At 38.6% G+C, this 18,957-nt stretch overlaps 1 pseudogene across 1 annotated transcript in view; it reads left to right on the forward strand.

Moving 5' to 3' along the window:
* LOC148072046 (uncharacterized) overlaps positions 1 to 18,957 on the forward strand; it is a 155,892-nt pseudogene that overhangs the window by 520 nt on the left and 136,415 nt on the right. Inside the window, exon 2 of the transcript XR_015712818.1 lies at positions 1,127 to 1,196. The product of XR_015712818.1 is annotated as an uncharacterized LOC148072046 (transcript). The remainder of the gene's footprint in view (positions 1 to 1,126; positions 1,197 to 18,957) is intronic.

Below are 18,957 nucleotides of genomic sequence, written 5' to 3' on the forward strand. Positions count from 1 at the left end.
AAACTTTTTACAAGATATTATCAGATATTAATCTTAACCACTTCATAAATTCCTCTTTTTTAAATATGAAATATCAAAGTTTCATTATTATTTAATTGTATTCTTTTTAATTCAACATATAATTGAACCTTGTTGCTATGAATGACGTGTTCGATAAAGTGTAAAACAAATGTTTTATTTAATTAAACACTTAAAAAATGAATCAATTTGTGTGGAAACTACAGCAAGTGTACAGTGACGTCATCTACTGTCTGTGATGTCACTAAATAAAACAGTGTTGCATAAGAAAATCGACATTTATTAGCATTAAAGATTATTATTTCAAAATGAAACTAATGGAAATTTGTCTTAAAAATCTATTAAATTAAAAGTGTTTAGTGTCAAATTAACCTTTTTTGAAAAAAGTCTTTATTGATATTTAAAAAAGGTATTAAATCATACTTTATATCAGGAGTCCCCAACTTTTTCTTTGTACCGTCGACCCGTTTAATGTTGGTTATATATCCACGGACCAACTGTAAACACCAAAATAAGTTGTGTCGAGTTTGTGTTTCGCTTATTTTCACTCGTTTACAGGTTTATTTTTTTAGTTAAACACACGTCTAGAATCACAGACTTATGTGACTTTAAAGAAAAAAAAACAAATAACTACAACTATTAGAATTAAAGTGCATCTTAAACTGAAATAATGAAAATTCTGTTCACAAAAATGAGCGTTATATGTGTAGTCGCCTGGAGGGAAAATGACTTTAAAGTCTAGATTGATATTAAAACATGGTTTCTATAATTCACAACATTAAAGCTATTTTAATAGCTCATGAAATGACCCACATATCCTGCCTCGTCTAAGCCCATGGACACACTTTGTTGCGCCGCAGAGTTTGCGCAATAAACGGCAACACATGGAGTTCCCGAGCGCACATGCACGGTGTAATTGTTGCCCTAATAATGGCTGGTGAAAGGGAGCCCCCTTTTTTTTTTTTTAATGCTGTAGAAACGGTGCAGCTGGTCCATTAGCGGGCGGTTAAAGCCCTTTACAGGGTGACATAAGCACTAATGAGAACTATCATTATATCGCATGTTGTGTCAAGGTTTTTTTTTTATCATTTCGTTCATGTTTCTGCAGAAGGTGGTGGAGCTGATGCCCAAGCTTCGGACGGCCCGGGACCTGGCCCAAGAGTGCTCCTGTCCTCCAGGTCAGTGAACGAGTCCTGGTCATGCAACAGGTCCTGGATCCGTGGTCCCGGCCTCGCTTTAATAGACTGGGGCAGCCGTGTGCCAAGACGGGCCTGGGTGTTGGTTACCGAGCTTGTGATAGTTTCCCGGGGCGGAGGACAGAGTGTGATCCTCGTCGGGTTACACACCCGAGCGCCAGAGAATCACGGACCAGGACTCATTGAGTCTCTGAGCGATGCTTCCATGAGATCTGTGGTGCAGCTGCTGTCAGAGACGAGCCAGTGGTGTTGGACGCCTCATTTCACTGGCATTTTTCTTACTCATCCTCCTGAGCTTGAAGGTCCAAGAAGGTGGACGAGCAGATTTAAAGCGAAACTGGTGTGTGTCTCTAGATGCTGCAGTGTGTAGTTTACGCTATAAAGTTGTGTAGTTTCTCTCTTCTTCTTCTTAGATCTCATCTTTTACCTGAACTAATGTGCAGAGTCAGCAGAATGATTGGGGGGGTGTATTAGCAAGAATCAGGCAGAATGTATCAAGATACAGGGTCAACGATTACGATAAATTGTGATACTGTAGTAAGAAGGATATTTTTGTAGTACTGTCGAGTACTTGACTCTGGTGTTGCAGAATTTCCAGACCACATGACTCTTGACGAAGTCGTAGCTGCTTTCATTTGTTTTGAAACCAAAATATGTCCAAACATCAGCTTTAAAAGTTGCTGTTGACTGTATCCTCTCGTCCCCAGTCATTGCCAGGATCTCGCTCAATTTCATTGTTCATTTAGCTGCGGAGAAAGTAGTAAACGGAAGTTTAATTGCGTCACAAAAATGAACAAAAGCTGTGAATATTTGCATGTTAATTGTAATTTTAAAAAAATTGCATTATTTTATTTTATACACACTTTACTGAAATATCAACTGTAACATAACTATGATTAAAAATAATAAAAACATTTGAAAGGCAAAATACTTTTTTGTCTTATACCACTAATCCCATCTTCAGTGAGTTAGCTCTTTGGTCCAAAAGTGTCGATGACAACAACCATACACAACAAACTTCCTACCTTTTAACCAACCAAAGCCCCAACTAGAACAACTACCATAACCATCAATCCAACAAGTAGGTAAACACATGTCGGTTTACATTCCATGGACCTGTCCAGGGTGCCCCCCCCCCCCCCCTCCCAACAACAACAGTTGCACAACCCATTAAAGTGTACAACTGACACAACTGAACCATAATAAAATAAGATTTTGATTATCAATATAGATGTTGATTATCGATACGATATCTTTCAAAATCTACCACGATATATAAGTGTGTCCATATTTCTCCAACTCCTACAATGACGTTGGTATTTTGGCAGAAATTTTGGCATCAACAAAGCTTTTTTTGTAGTGTTGTAGTTGTTTTGTTTGCTAAACCCTGTTGTCTCGGCTTCTTGATATGAACGCCACAAATGTCAAACAAGTTTTTGGGGATTTTAACAAATGTTTTGTCTTTATTTACATGCATTTTTTACCAAGAACGTGGACAATTGTTTCTATGTCTGTAAAGTTCAACACATAAATAGAGTCTTACTCGCATGTGACAAACGTAAAACTCGCTTTAGTCATTTTATGTTGCTGTCGGATAGTTTGCTCTGCGATGAGAGACATTTTTTGGAAACATGAGGATAATTCAGGATAAATCGAACCTCCAAATTTAAATGACAAATTCATTAAAGCCATCCTTCCTGTTACTATTTTTCGTTAAATATTCATTTTGTTTTGCCCGTTACTTGGATTGTTAAATATTTTGTCGCCTTGTCTAACTGAGTTTGACACTCCTGTGCTGTGTCTCAAATCGCATACTTCTCTTAGTATACTAGAAGTCAGTATGCATCAGGATAGTGTACATACTAACTAGTACGCAAATTCTCCACAGACAGTATGTCTCAAATCAAACACTGACGCTACACACTAACCGGATAAGACTCGAAAGCTTATTCTTCTACTACTTTTTAACAATGTTGCAACCAGCTGTTTGAACGCTATCGCCACCTGCTGGGAGCACGTTTTGCAAATTTGGAAAAAGAAACAAAGAAAAAATATGAGAATCGAAATATTCGCGAGATATTTAAGCTGGTATCAGCGCTGAAGACGTGACATCCTTCTATTGCTGCTGAAAATGCACCTATAAGTATATGAATATATGTACTTTATACTACTTTATATACTTTGAGTACGCAAGTATGCGATTCGAGACACAGCACTACTCTAACATAATAACAATGTTAAACCAAATGTTCTTTCATTTCATTCATAAATGTCGCTCTTAATAAATAAATCACTTGCCAGACTTGGATTAAACAAAACAAGTAGTAAAATGACTTGTAGTTTGACTATAAACTGCATTTCTGGAAACAAGTCAATATTAATAAATAAATAATCTTCCTGATCAATCATCGATCTTCTCTGACGGTGTTGTTGCAGGATATAACTCGTCCGATTGCTTATCTTCATCCCTTCCTCACCACCTCTCTCTCTCTCTCTCTCTCTCTCTCTCTTTGTCTTTGGTTTAAAGTCCTACATCAACAAGAACAGGTGAAAACGTTCACAAGGGGAATGTCTGGCCTCCTGTCAACACATTCTATTCTGAAGGCGGCTTCAGCGAGAAGGTTGTTGGCTTCATCCGACCTGTCAGATCGTTGTTGTGCGGACGCTTGCGATGCCAAAGCCACAGTGTTGCAGCGAAAGCTCACGACTCGGAGGAGGCGAGCGCCGCGATTAGCTGACTCTCTCTCTCGCCGCCGTCAGGCCCACGAATTACTTAATCAGATCACATTATTGTATCGCATCCCATTTTCCTGTCAATGTTTCTCAACCGCCCTGTAATCTGGTGGTTAAGCTGAAGAAATACAATCCCACCCCCCCACTCCCCCGACGGGTGTAGCTGAAGTCTATTTTAGCTCCTCTCCAGGAGAATGTGGCCTTCGAGCATTGTGTTGGTGTTTAGTGGGGAAGAAAAAGTGGGTTCATTGTGGCTCTGATGCAACGCAGCACCGCGGGACATGTCGTGTTGCTCAACGTCCAGTCAGCAGTTTGTGCTTTTCTGAGCTTCAACTTAGTGACTTCAATTCGTATGTATTCAATCTACACAGACATACATTATTAAGGATGCATCAGGACTTAATTAGTGTTAATATTATCTGTTATATTGTCTTTTTTCTTACTTAGTTACTTTAAATTAAATGATCAAAGTTGGGTCGAGGTATATTGGTCTGAATCGTGGTCAGCCATTAGCTGGAGGACATTAACAATAACTGGTTGAATAATTTCCTTTTGTGTACACTAGGGGAGTTTATTGGCGAGAAAATGGCGATATGATGCCTATTACGATACAGGGGCTGTATTGTGATACTGTGAACAAGGATATATTCGTAGTATTGTCGAGTACTTTAATCTGTTTTGAAACCAAGATATGTCCAAAAATCAGCTTTAAAAGCAGCTGGAGTGTATCCTGCGAGATTGTATCCTCTCGTCCTCGGTCTTCGCCGGGATCTCGATGTGTTTTATTCTTACCTTGGCTGTGGAGGACATAATGACTGCTGCCATCTAGTGGTCAGACGTTAATAAGTGTTAATATTATCTGTTATTTTGTCTTTTTTCTTACTTAGTTTCTTTAAATTAAGTGATCACAATTGGATCTCAAATTAGTAGTATTGTCGAATACTTGACTCTGGTGTTTTTGGGATTTAAAGACATCACGAAAAAGTCATAACTACTTTAAATGCCAAACATCATCTTTAAAACATGCAGGAGTCCACTGTATCCTCTTGTCCTCAGTCATCCCCTGGATCTCGCAGGATTTCATAGTTCCTGCGGAGGTTGTAATGACCGCTCGGCTTTAATTTGTTTTGAAACCAAGATATGTCCAAACATCAGCTTTAAACGCTGATGGAGTCGATTGTATCCTCTCGTCCTCAGTCTTCGCCGGGATCTCGCGGTGTTTACTTAACTTGGCTGTGGATGACTGCTGCCATCTAGTGTCTGGAAGTTTAATTGCAACACAAAAATCAACAAATGGCGTGAATATTTACAGGTTAATCATAACTTAAAAACAAACCAAATTATTTATATGTAGTAGTGTCTTTTTTAACTTGTTTTTTAAGAAGTATAATTGGATTTAGAACTCGAAGGCTCCACCATGGAATGAGCCACATTCACTGTCGTCTGGCTTCAGTCTTCGTCACGCTCGTACAAATGTGAAACTCGCGGCAGGTCCTTGTCCCATGCGATGCAGCCGGGGTCTTTTGAGGGTCCCACAGGCACCTCTCTCAACACGACACTGTAAGAAGAGACCCCCACACCCTCCCCACACCAACACCACCACCACCACCACTCGCCCCAACACCGACTCCGACCGGCAGAAACCCGAGTCTCATCTCTAGGATCTGAGGCCAAGGCATTTGTGAGTGTGTGAGAGACACACACCAGCTCGGGCTCATGAGTGGCATTTCTGACACCAGAGCTATGTTCTGCACATCAGGGGGCTCACCTTTCAGCAGGCACGGGGCAGGGGCCCAGTAGGGGGCAGCACATTTTCACCATCTTTGAAGTGAAGACGCTCATCGATTTATCTCTCGCGTGGTTTTTAATCAAATCTCTCAGTATAAATTCCACCAAAAGCAACTTTCTTTTGTCCTCGATTTCTCACAACCCTTCAGGTGTTTGCTATTAAGTCCAACCCTCACACACACACACACACATGTACACACCTTTAATACATCCACACCTTTATAGTGCCTCGCTAACAAGAGCCATGTGTGATCTCGATGTACACGTATTGTCATCAACACGATTGGCTTAAAAAAAAGCGTTTTAACAAGACTGATACAGTTGGAAAGACGCTGAGTCTACCCACACTCGGGCACGGGTCCAAACCTAATGCCAGGCAGAGACAGCAATTAATATTATTACTTAGCCGGGAGTCACTAAACCAGACTGTGGCAAGACCTGAAACTAGAAGGGAAATTCTAGTAAAACTTTCCAGGTTTTTCTTTATTGTTATTTTCTTGTTTTAAGGATGACCGGAGGTACAATTGATTTTATTAGTAAGAATGTAAAGTTGGGTCGAGGTATATTGGTCTGAATCGTGGTCAGCCATTAGCTGGAGGACATTGACAATGACTGGTTGAATAATTTCCTTTGGTGTACACTAGGGGAGTGTATTGGTGAGAATATGGCGATATGATGCCTATTACGATACAACGGCTATATTGTGATATTGTTATAAGGATATATTGGTAGTATTGTCGAGTACTTTAAAAAAAAAAAAAACAACTAAGATATGTCCAAACATCAGCTATAAAAGCTGCTGGAGTCGATTGTATCCTCTCGTCCTCAGTCTTCACCGGGATCTCGCGGTGTTTTATTCTTTATTCTTGGCTGTGGAGGACGTAATGACTGCTGCCATCTAGCGGTCAGAAGTTTAATTGCAACACCAAAATGAACTCATGCAGTAAATAATTTATGTTAATCGTCATAATCAAGTTATTGAATTGATGTAACGCTTCATTGAAATATGAACGATTAAAGATAATTTGAAATAATAAAAAGGAAATTAAAGTAAAACTGCAATCCAATAGCGTATATTTGGACGTATTCCACAACTTTATTTAAAATCCCGTTACAGTGATTACAATGCAACTTGAAGATACGTTTCCTGTCAAAGATTATAATAAAATGAGGCATCAAGATTGTTAAAAAGATCTCTGAGGTTCCTTTCATTGTCGTCTCCTTCGGCTCCCATAGGCCTGAATGGAAAGTCATTCCTCGGGTTCTGGGCGTCCAAGCGCTCGCTCGGCGTGTTTGTATTTAGGTGTGAGGTCAGGTCCCCAGCTGTGTGGTCAGATCCATTTCCATCAGATAGGACCTCATTAACACACCAATGGGACCACGGGCCTCCGCGTACATGTGTTGGTGTGTACCTCTATAATTGAGAGGGCATGCGCATCGCAGGGGTTCCCCATTCACTCGCCCCGCAGTAGCCGCAGCAAAGTCAAAAGAGTTAAAAAGTTAACCAATCAAGAGCTTTTTTAAATGGAGATCCTTTAAAATCGAGGGCAGCGTCTTCCACCGCGAGGACGGTGGCGGTGATCTGAGCCGCTTGAGGGATCAGGAGAGCGCGATGACGGGGCCAACACCCCCCCGGGCTGCATTTGTTTAAAGACCAGAATAAATCTGTCAGGAGGCTTGCAGCTACCCGTATAACAACTCTGTAGGAAATATCTAGCAGTCATATAAGACCCAGTAATGACCCTTCTGCTCATGTAAAGCTGTTTTCACAGTCCGGTTTTGAGGGTTTGTTCTCGTGGATTACTCTGGAATTTCAGTGATTGGATGTTGAACCATTTATCATCCTCTCGGTAAAACTGAACTGAGATCGGTCTTAGTGAACGCCCTGAATGCTTGAAGTTCCGTATGAGGGAGCAATATTTCAAACTTGGATCCCTGTAAACCACCCTTGACCACCTTTGAAAACCCCCTGCGTTTTCCCCGATATTGCCTTGTCAAGAGCTCCACGAACATCAGACCAAGATGGAGACCATCTCCATTTACACCGCAAGACACAATGACTTCCTAAACGTTTCCCCCCCCTCTACATTCCTCCTATCAGCTCAAGGTTGAAACTGTTTCCAAAAAAACTATGAAATTATATACACATGTACTTTAAGAGAACATGTGAATTGTCATCTGGGGACTCGTAGTTTTTGACCTTTAGTTTTGACTTTTTATCTTGTTGTTTTGATTTGTATCTGATAGTTTTAACTTTGTATCTCATAGTTTTAACTTTGTATCTTGTTGTTTTGATTTGTATCTTGTTGTTTTGATTTGTATCTTGTAGTTTTAACTTTGTATCTCATAGTTTTGACTTTGTATCTCATAGTTTTAACTTTGTATCTTGTTGTTTTGATTTGTATCTTGTTGTTTTGATTTGTATCTTGTAGTTTTAACTTTGTATCTGGTAGTTTTAACTTTGTATCTCATAGTTTTAACTTTGTATCTCATAGTTTTGACTTTGTATCTTGTAGTTTTAACTTTGTATATCATAGTTTTAACTTTGTATCTCATAGTTTTGACTTTGTATCTTGTAGTTTTGACTTTGTATCTTGTTGTTTTGATTTGTATCTTGTTGTTTTAACTTTCTATCTCATAGTTTTAACTTTCTATCTCATAGTTTTAACTTTGTATCTTGTAGTTTTTACTTTGTATCTTGTTGTTTTGATTTGTATCTTGTTGTTTTAACTTTCTATCTCATAGTTTTAACTTTCTATCTCATAGTTTTAACTTTGTATCTTGTAGTTTTTACTTTGTATCTTGTTGTTTTGATTTGTATCTCATAGTTTTAACTTTCTATCTCATAGTTTTAACTTTGTATCTCATAGTTTTTACTTTGTATCTTGTTGTTTTGATTTGTATCTTGTTGTTTTAACTTTCTATCTCATAGTTTTAACTTTCTATCTCATAGTTTTAACTTTGTATCTTGTAGTTTTTACTTTGTATCTTGTTGTTTTGATTTGTATCTTGTTGTTTTGATTTTGTATCTCATAGTTTTAACTTTCTATCTCATAGTTTTAACTTTGTATCTCATAGTTTTTACTTTCTATCTCATAGTTTTGACTTTGTATCTCATAGTTTTGACTTTGTATCTTGTAGTTTTTACTTTGTATCTTGTAGTTTTTAATTTGTATCTTGTAGTTTTGACTTTGTATCTCATAGTTTTAACTTTCTATCTCATAGTTTTAACTTTCTATCTCATAGTTTTAACTTTCTATCTCATAGTTTTTACTTTGTATCTCATAGTTTTTACTTTCTATCTCATAGTTTTGACTTTGTATCTTGTTGTTTTGATTTGTATCTTGTAGTTTTAACTTTCTATCTCATAGTTTTGACTTTGTATCTTGTAGTTTTGACTTTTAAAATATATTTTTATTTTTCATTTCATAGTTAAAAATTTTGGATCTGAGATTTTTCACCTTTATGACCTTAATTAAATCCCTCTTGACCCTCAAAATTGAAGTTCTATACAAAATATAAAGTTTAGTTTCATATTTTACTTCGTACCCAAGGTTGGGTCGCAGGGTAGCAGAGGGAGCAAAGAGGCCCAGACTTTTCTTTTCCCAGAATCCTTTTTCTGGGAGAACACCAAGGTCGTCCAAGGCCAACGAGGAGACCTGGCATGAGCCGGATCTCTGCCCCAGGTGACCTAAAACGATGCCTGAGTCACCTGATCTGACCCCTTTTAATGGGGGAGGAAGAGAGGTTCTACTCTGAGTCTGGCCTGAATGACTGAACTCTTTATCTCTAACCATGAACCCACTTTTTGGTATCGCTTGTATCCTCGTTCTTACGACCACAAGTCAGAGTAGGAATCATAGATCGTTGGGTATAATTTCAACAATCGTTTCAGGACTAAATTCATCTCCTAATCCAAGATATAATGTCAGACGACAGGTGCGTTCTGACGTGTTTATAACCAGCGACGCATCATTGAGGGACAAAGAGTGAAGTCAGTGCCGCTCCTCTCCTCCTCCCGTGTTTGTGTGTCGCTAACATTTGTTCAAACACAGCTTGTTTCTGTTCCCCAGGCGAGCGTTTAAGTGCATCACTTCAAGCGACAACTGCTACACTTTAAATTCTTCCTGAATGAAGCCAGTTAAGAGAGACGGCGTCCCGTGGCTCGGCGTTCAGGTGGCTTATTAAATTAGGCTGCCGGGGAAAGTCGTTCCAAACAACTGGAGAAAGTGTAGCGAGTTTTAAACGGCTGGCAGCGAGTGCTAAAACATTGTGTTGATGGTGTGTGTCGGTGGATTGAACAGCTGCGCACAGTCGGCCACGTGTTTCAGAACCAGACCCGAGTAGACGATTCCGAGTCACTGCTGGACTTGATGAATATTTGATAAACTATAATCGCAGGGGAGATCAATCCATTGCTTCTATGAGGATGAAAGTGTCGACGCTTGTCAAACAAGTGACACATTTTGTTCACCTGCAGAGGCTAATGCAGGAGGACACTGTCACGCTGAGCACAGCTTCTTTTAATGGCGCGAGGATATAAAATTCCGGAACATGTGCGGCACAGAAACGGTTTGAATACAAAATCTTGAGTCCAACTAAGTGGATTCGGGGGTCAGTGAGTGCATCTTTTTTTGTTTTACCCCCCGACTGTCCATCTGGCTTTAAGTAAATATAATCTTTATTTCATACAGAATCACTTTTTACGATGCCAATATTTTCATTAAATTACATTTTCCTTTCTTTCCCTACTTCATTTGAATAGGTAGGGGCGTAAAAATAAGACGCATGTTCTGATTTATCAGCAAGAGATAAAAAATAGATGATAAAGGAAGTGCAAAATTACTATTTAGTCATGAAATCGGCTAAGAAAAGTCGTTGAAAAGTCTATAAATGTTCACGCAAAGACCCACTTTTCTGACTACCAGATAACATAAAATCACGATACAATCCGTGAAGCTCTAAAATATCTCTTTAGTTTAGATAGGAGGAAGATATTCCCTTAAATAAAGTCGTTTTTTTCTCAAAAGTCATGTGAAAGAAAATCACTTTATAATTAGTTAGAAGCTTAATCTGCCTGTTGTACATTTTTAACAAAAAAAGTTTGGGACCCGAAGTGTTGCTAAAGGGGTTTTGAATGTGGCAGAAGAATGTGGGGGAACTTTTTTAAAGGCTCTACATGTAGTTTTCAGAATGGTGTCTCTGGCTCCCCTTGTGTCGGAATATTGCGTTTTTTTTCTTCTTATTCTACTCAGTAAATTTGTTAACAAAAAGAGAGAAAGATAGTTTATCGTTTTATCCTCCTGGTCACTTCAAAGAGTCTCTAAGTACAAATGAAAATATCCCCAACGTTTTTGCACCGTGTACTGGTTAAAAATTCAGGGACTGACATTCAGGTTAAAACAGTAAAAATGTTTTGGTTCTTATTTCAGAACTCGTTTCAAACAGAATAAATATTATATGATTTTAGTTATTTCTGTGCAGCCCAGTAACAATACCTCATAGACCAGTACTGGTGTCTGGACCGGGGGTTGGGTGCCACTAATCTGACCCACTAACTTAAAAAATGACTTTGGTCAGGTGGGTCATCCGGTTAAAGTTAAGAAGTGAGGAACTTGTGAATTATTTAACAAGAATCATGACGGTTACAAGTTAAACCAGTTATTAAAATATGAAAATAAAATGTTACCTATTGCTGCTTTAAAATAACTCAAGTAAAGTAAAGTTCTCTTAACACATCTAAAGGCTTATATACAGCAGAGAAGTACTTCATATCTTGGCCAAACTTTTCTGCAGGGCTGTCGTCTGTATCTCCCAAATACAGAGCAGGAGTCACGGCCCGTCCCAGTCAGGTGGTCTCGGTCGGGACGTGGTGTTCCAGATGTTCTCGCTGAGCGTGCTCCCGCTTTAAGCCCCTCGACCGGCTCGTCACTCACTCCCGCGGCACCTCTTTAATGAGAAGTGAGGCCATAAAAGTGAGCCGCCATCACTGGTCCATGTTCTCCTGTCACAACACGGAGACGAGGACCCCGGAGCCGAGGACCGTCCACGACTTAACGCCCTCCGTCCTGCCGCTCCTGCGGTGATTGTGTTTCCCTCCTGGTCTCCATCGATGAAGTGTTTAGGGAACGCTAAGGTCTGGTCGGGCCCCGGAGCGGGTCAGACCTTCTCTCGAGTGTGTATACATTACCCAGAGTTCAGCCAGGAGTGAGTTTGGGGGTCTGGGGGGCAGCTATCACACATGTTGTAAACAGACAATGAGGAGACACAGAGGGACATTTAGGGTCCTCGCTCACGCATGTGCCTCGTGGTTGTTTTCACAGTGTAGGTTAAGCTACCGCCGAACACGTTCATGAAGCTCTGGAGGTAAATATTATGATACAGGACCTGAAACATGAATGAAAGAATGATCGATTGCATTGGTTTCTACCAGAGATGGCTTCAGTCTTTTTTGGAAAAAAGCTTTGAACACAAACTTAACCTTTCATAATTCCATCACCTATAATTCAATGGGTTTTTTTTCCCAAAATACAGAAAATGCAGATGCAAGTTTATGCAATAGTTTCTTTACCATTTACCATTCAAGAAATAAATAAAAATAAAACCCATAAAGTTTATAGTAAATTTTAATGGAGTTTTTTTTGGGAAACGCATTGTTTATCGTATCACAAGAAAAAAAATAAAAAAATTAATCTTTTCTTTTTCTAAGCTTAGCATTAGCAAAGACTGCCTCAAATTTTCCCATAATGTTAACAATGAATAAGTTCTACTCTGAGCCTCTCACTGTTGACTGACCTCATCCTTTAATCGTCAGTCCAGAAGCCCAGAGTATAACATTTATTTAATCACTTTTGGTTTCCATAGAGGACATGTTGAATCAACTAAGAACTGACCAACGCACTGATACGTCCCTTGTTCCAATAATGCACGGATGTCGAACTGAAACACACAAGGGGCCAACATTTCTTTGCAGTCCAGGTCTGAAGCCAAACAAAAATGCTTATTTACCAAACTGTCTAACAGGAGTCTGATAGGACGTTCCATCTTTGCGTTTGTCATCGTTCACCGAAACATACATTTAATTATGTCCTTCAAACTCGGTTTTACTCATTACTCAAGCCTTCTCTTAAACACTAAATTTGTTTATAGGTGATCATAGCATTCAATCCATATGTCAACAATAACATTCATCTACGTATATTTTGGCACTTGGTTTTCAAAATGGAGAACCATCATCTCAAAGTTGGAGGTCTTAAAAAGTGCATCTGTTTTCCAGGACTAATCTCGTAAAAACGCATCCTTTTATAAAGAAATGCATGAGAAAGAACCTTTTTTTTAAACTGATGTGATTTTTCTTACCAATATCCAACACAAGAGGTCATGATTTTAGGCTGAATTAATCAACAAAATTGAAGATCTTTTGAAGCGTTTTCGTCATAAGCTTTGTTGTACTTCCATCCAAGCGCAATCAGTTCAGGAACGGCATCTGTATTTTCCACAAACCACCAGTATTTATAATTAAGAATGTTTCTGTCTGCAGCCCTTCTACAGCTCGACACCAAACCACAGGCCGCAGTTATAACAATATCTGGACACTGCGCCTCCGGGGGGCGCCGGTATCCGAGAATGATCGAAAAAAAGCCAAAATTAAAATGCTTCGGTCATTGTTTAGTTGTGTGGATGTTTGTCTGTGTGTGCCATCATGACAGCGTCGGTAGAGAGACGGTGATAACGACTGATAAATGGGTGATAATAAGCTCACAGCGGTGGACGCTCACACCCTGACCTGCCGTCTATAAATCATCTTCAGGGAGCGTCTGGATTATGATTCAGAGCTGGAGTCCACCACACGATCTCGATCACCTACACGTGAACCTTTTGTTTTATCAAGATCTCATTCAAGCTGCTCCGTTCAGACCCTTAATGAAATGAGCCTTAAGTGAGTTTGTTCAGCGTCGATCACAGATGTCCTGTCAGCTCGTGTTACAGTGAAATATTTGGGTCAAACATGTGGACAATCTATCACATCCAACCTGCCATTTTTTTCTCTCCCAGCAGAAACATAACTCAGTTCATTCATTCTTTTTTGGGTCAATGACTGGCTCAAAACTCATTCCCTCATATGTGTTGTTGTTCTGTAGTTCCATCTGGATTCAGGCTGGTTTTGAAGGATTTGTCATTCACTTGTACAGCTCTATTTGCTGCTCAGGCAAAACAAACAAAAAAAGACTTTATAAGATACAGTATAGACTAATATCACTAAAATAAAATGTTGTTTTTGTTCATTAGCTTATTTAGAGTTGCTAATAAAGACTTTAGGAAACTAGCAAAGAAATGTTGGTGGCTAATGCTTTAGCTCTTACCCTGAGGCAACACAAATCTAAAGTAGTTTTATTTAATACGATCATAAGTTGCCTTTTTTAAAAAGTTTCACAAAATTAGCAAATTTATAGTTTAATTTAAGTTTATTTCTGTTCCACATTTATATGAATATTATTGTCATAATTATGAGACTACCTTAACTCCTGCAATATCATAGTACAACACTTCAGATTCTACTTAGTACACTAAAGTTTTTGCATCTTGGCACAAAATTTGCTCCAGAATAATGGATGTACAGTTAAATAATCATGAATACCTTGACAAATTATGTGACTATCACGTCTGCTAATACACTTAAAATGTAAAATATTTAAATTGTAAGGGGTTGATTTACTAAAATCTCAATTTTGTGTATAAAATATGGCACATGTCTTGTAAACATTCAGTCAGAATGAATAAAACAAGTCCTTAAAAAGGCCTCGACACCCTCATTTAAAAAAAAGAAATCTAAACCATGTTTTGCTCTGCGTTTTTGCTTCATTTTTACAAGTTTTTCAAATGATGTTCTTGTGCAGCTCAGCGGGAAAAAGTTCTGACCAGTGGGAAACACTTTTGACTCGAGGCCAGTCGACCTTGAGTATTTGGTTTAATATAAAACGTTTTTGTTCAAACGCTTCTTGGATTCTTAAATAACTCACTGACAACAAACCAGAGATTAAATGAGACGGAGTCATGGCAGGTAGTGTTTGTGTTGACCGACTGTTCCTCCGAATTCATCTGGTGCTGGTTGTGTTTTTTGGAAGCCGGCAACGAGAGGAGAAGCTATTGTGAAACGCTTTTTGTTTTGGAAGAACTCAATATTTATGAAGCACATAAGAGGAATTTGATATTCAAAGATAACAGTTTAAGTCGTATTAAAGACACTTTCTTGGCACCGGGCGACGACCATAACGTGCGCACGTTGAGTTCGGTTCACTTTTTAAAGTCCAATTAAACCTCAGAAGAATAAAAATAACAACCGCGTCTGAGTCAATTGGCCGTTATATAGACACGTTTTTACTGACAAACCAATCGCTCCAATTTGGCCCAGGACACGATTCAACTTGTGATCATAAAACATGTTGTTGAGATTTGTGGTCAAAGCATCCTCTCGGAAAGCTTTAGCTTCGACTTTTCCAGCCGCAGGCTAATATAATTTTGAAAAGTGCAGTAAAAAAAACCTTATTAGCAAAGTTAATCATGTTTTTTCTAATTAATGATGCCAGAATTCCTGCTGTTGGGATCAGGAATAGATGTTTTTGTTAGTTTGCAAGGAGCCGAACAGTCACGCAATTAGTGTTGAAATATAAAAAATAAATGTATTAAACAGAATAAAAGGAAGCTGGGAAAATATTTATGAAGTCATTTGCCCATAAGTCTTTATTTAAAGGTCATTATATGTGAATAAACATCTTTTTTTACCTTAAAAATGTGTTTAAAAAACTATAATTATGCCAAACAAAGCAGGTAAGAATCCAAATCATTGACTTTAACATGATTTTGGAAGATTATTTGTTCATTTTTTTCAATATTAAAGGGCAAAAATACCGGCACAATCGCTTAACAAAACATTAGTTAATATAATTGTCCAAAAAAATAAATTTTAATGTTAAAGTATTATTTAAAATAGCTTTGAGAAAAGAGGGGGAAAAGTCCTTGGACAGACATTACACGTTTTTATTTGTTCAGGCTTTTCCTTGATTTTCTGGAACTCCTGTTGTGTTATCAGTTTTATCTTGATCTTTAAAGTATATACTTTATTGAATATTGTTTTGATTGTTTAAGCGCTTTGTGACCCTGGTCTGGAAAAGCACTATACAAATAAAAATTACTTACTTACTTACTATTAGAAGTACAATAATAGAAAATACTTTTAGTATAATGTACTCATCCAAATTATTTGCCAAGTACAGTATATATTGAAAATATACACGGAATCTTTCTCCGGCTGTCAGTGACTCTTTAGAAATGTGTATTTTGTGCTTGCAGGATAGATGGAATAACAGGAAGATTTAAAAATGTATTTAAAAAAGTTAGATGAATGAAGATAATGGCAGGTGACAATGATGGGAATTTATCTTAAATGATGTCGTCTTGAATGTGTATTTACACTTAACTTTAATCAGAAATCGTTGACAACAGAGACAAGGATTGAAATACTACAAAGCAGAAGTGATGTATATATATATTTTATTATTATTTGTATTGGACTAATATACATGATTGAGACTATACCTTGAAAACAAGTACTTAACATAGACTAATAACTGAATTTATAATTTTGTCCTTTAGAAAATTGGATTTAATAAGTAAGTAAGTAAGTAATTTTTATTTGTATAGCACTTTTCCAGACCAGGGTCACAAAGCGCTTAAACACTTAAAACAATATTCAATAAAGTATATATTTTAAAGGTCAAGATAACACTGATAACACAACAGGAGTTCCAGAAAATCAAGAAATAATTGATGCTCCAAGAAGATGCAACAACTTGGCTTTTACTAAAATACATGTGTCTTTAAAAAACAAGTTCCTGGCCTTTTGATTTATTCCTGTCAGATGTTTTAATCCGGTTCTGTAGACGTTCATCCCGTGGTATTAATCGTAATTACATCTGAACTCCTCAACTGCGACATCACGGCCTCCATCTCTCGTTTCCGCTCCTCGTTGAAAAACACAAACAAGTGTAAATGGAGCGTACGAGCGCAGATGTGTATCTGTTTTGTCCGAGAGGGTTTTTTCGTCATGCGTGTGCGTGTGGATCGCGTGTGGCTCTCGGTCCTGTCGGGCTCTCGAAGTGGACCCGAGTGGTGTCGGCGGGAGTGACGGTGCATCTCATGCAGACCGGCCAGATAAGATCAAGAGTGGAGGGAGCACAGCTGGAAGTCTTCCCGAGCTGACCTCCTTCTCCTCCTCCCCGCATTCCTCTCAACCCCTCGCTTTCCTCTTTCCTTTTTTTTAAAAATCTATTTACCTCCTTCAAAATGTTTACCGCTTGTTTTTCAGACGTACATCGTACATGTTTATTCCTTCCACATTCTTCTACCGTTTTCCTTTTTACAGCCTCTTCTCTGTGGTCTCCTCTCCCTGTTAGTGAGACCCCGGTAAAGTGGGGTCAACCTCTAACATTTAATGCTGTGTCGTTCCCCTGTTTCACCGCTGCTCTTTGACCAGCGGCCCTAATAAGAGAGTCTTTTAACCGACCCCTTTCATGTCCCCCCCCCCCCCACCCACACCCCCTTCCTCCTCCGCGAGTCCCCCGACAAGTCAGAAAGACCCTCTTGGTTTGTGTGTTTTTCAGCAAATTTACATTCTGACAATTAGGACGGAGCCAAAGCAAAAGCGTAGCGAGGCGGCCGTGCTTGTTATCCTTCGGTGATTTCATTTGCCCGAAGAAGACATCACCGCCGAGACCCTCCGCCGGTCATCGGAATGTCTTTTTGAAGCGAAAGCTTTGAAAGTCAGAATCCAGAGGAAACCCAAAACCCTTGTGGTGTCTTGGAATGATTGTTGTGTATTTATAGCGCTGATGCTAACGGAGGCTCCGGAGCAGCTGTTGTTGCCACTTCCATTCTATTTCCATCTAGTGTTCTTCAGAGGCGTATCTGTTACGGATATTAATACGACTGGATTTACAGATCTGATAACCAAAATGAAGTCAAAAAACCTCCTTGTTTTGCAACCAATCGCCCCCCCCCCTGCTTCTTTCTGCTGTAATAATCCGCCACCTATAAATCCTCGACCTCTCGACCTCTTCGCAAAACCGGAGTCCCATAATCTCTCCTGGGGTGAGCTTTAAAACTCCAAACAAGTCCCATTTAGTGCATCCAAAACAGGATGCCAGAAGCGCTAACCCCCGTCTCGTGTATTCTTTACACCGCACACACACACACACTCACCGGCCAAAACCTTAGACCCTTCTCCTCTTCCCCCCCGAGGTCTGGACCTCCATCAGCACCTCCACACTATCCCCCAATTTGAGGCTGTGTGGAAAGACTATCGTGAGTTATGGTGTGGCCAGTGTAACGAGAGGAAGAGGAATGCTGGGTAGAAAATCAGAAAGGAAAAAAAAATATGCTCTTAAAAAACACCACAAACACAGTTTAATTTCTTTAAATACACATCTGGCACATCGGCAGGAGTTTTTGTCGCATTTCAATATAAATCTTGACTTTTGGTCGGAAAATACGTCCAACAGCGTCTGGTTAGAATATTTGAATTGAGCTTTTTACATGTCGATGTTGAATTATAGAGTGTAATGGGGAAATATTTTAAGGGTAATAAACACTTAAAATGATGTATTTCAACGTTTAAATTCTCTTTAAATACCTTTGACATTGATGTATTCCAGAATTGATACCAGGTTGCATGATATTTCACTAGAATGCAGGATTAAAGTTAAATTAAATTAGAGTAAATTAAATTATTCTTAAACTAAAATGGCATTTTTTTATCAACATATTCATGTATTATTATACTAAACATGGCTGGGACTTGAAAAAAACAAGCTATTACATAAGCATATGTTATAATTTTTTAAATGTTAAAGTTGGTCCAAAAAGGGCTTTTTTAAAGGGAAATTATATACATTTTGGACAAAGATTGAATTTATTTGTTTATCATAAAATGAATATAAATTCCTAATTCGAAAACATTTTTCTTGTTTCAAAGACAACATTTTTGAATTTGCATATTTTTTCTGGTATTTAGCTATGAATTGATATCGGACCTTTTTATTTTATTTTTATTTACATCGTTTTTATTAGCCAATGCAGCCAGATCTTGCCGATGACTGAGGACGAGAGGATACAGTCAACTCCAGCATTGTTTAAAGCTGATGTTTCAACATATTTGGGTCAAAAG

The sequence above is a fragment of the Callionymus lyra genome, chromosome 9, assembly GCF_982586985.1.
Source record: "Callionymus lyra chromosome 9, fCalLyr1.hap1.1, whole genome shotgun sequence".
NCBI classification, from domain to species: domain Eukaryota; kingdom Metazoa; phylum Chordata; class Actinopteri; order Syngnathiformes; family Callionymidae; genus Callionymus; species Callionymus lyra.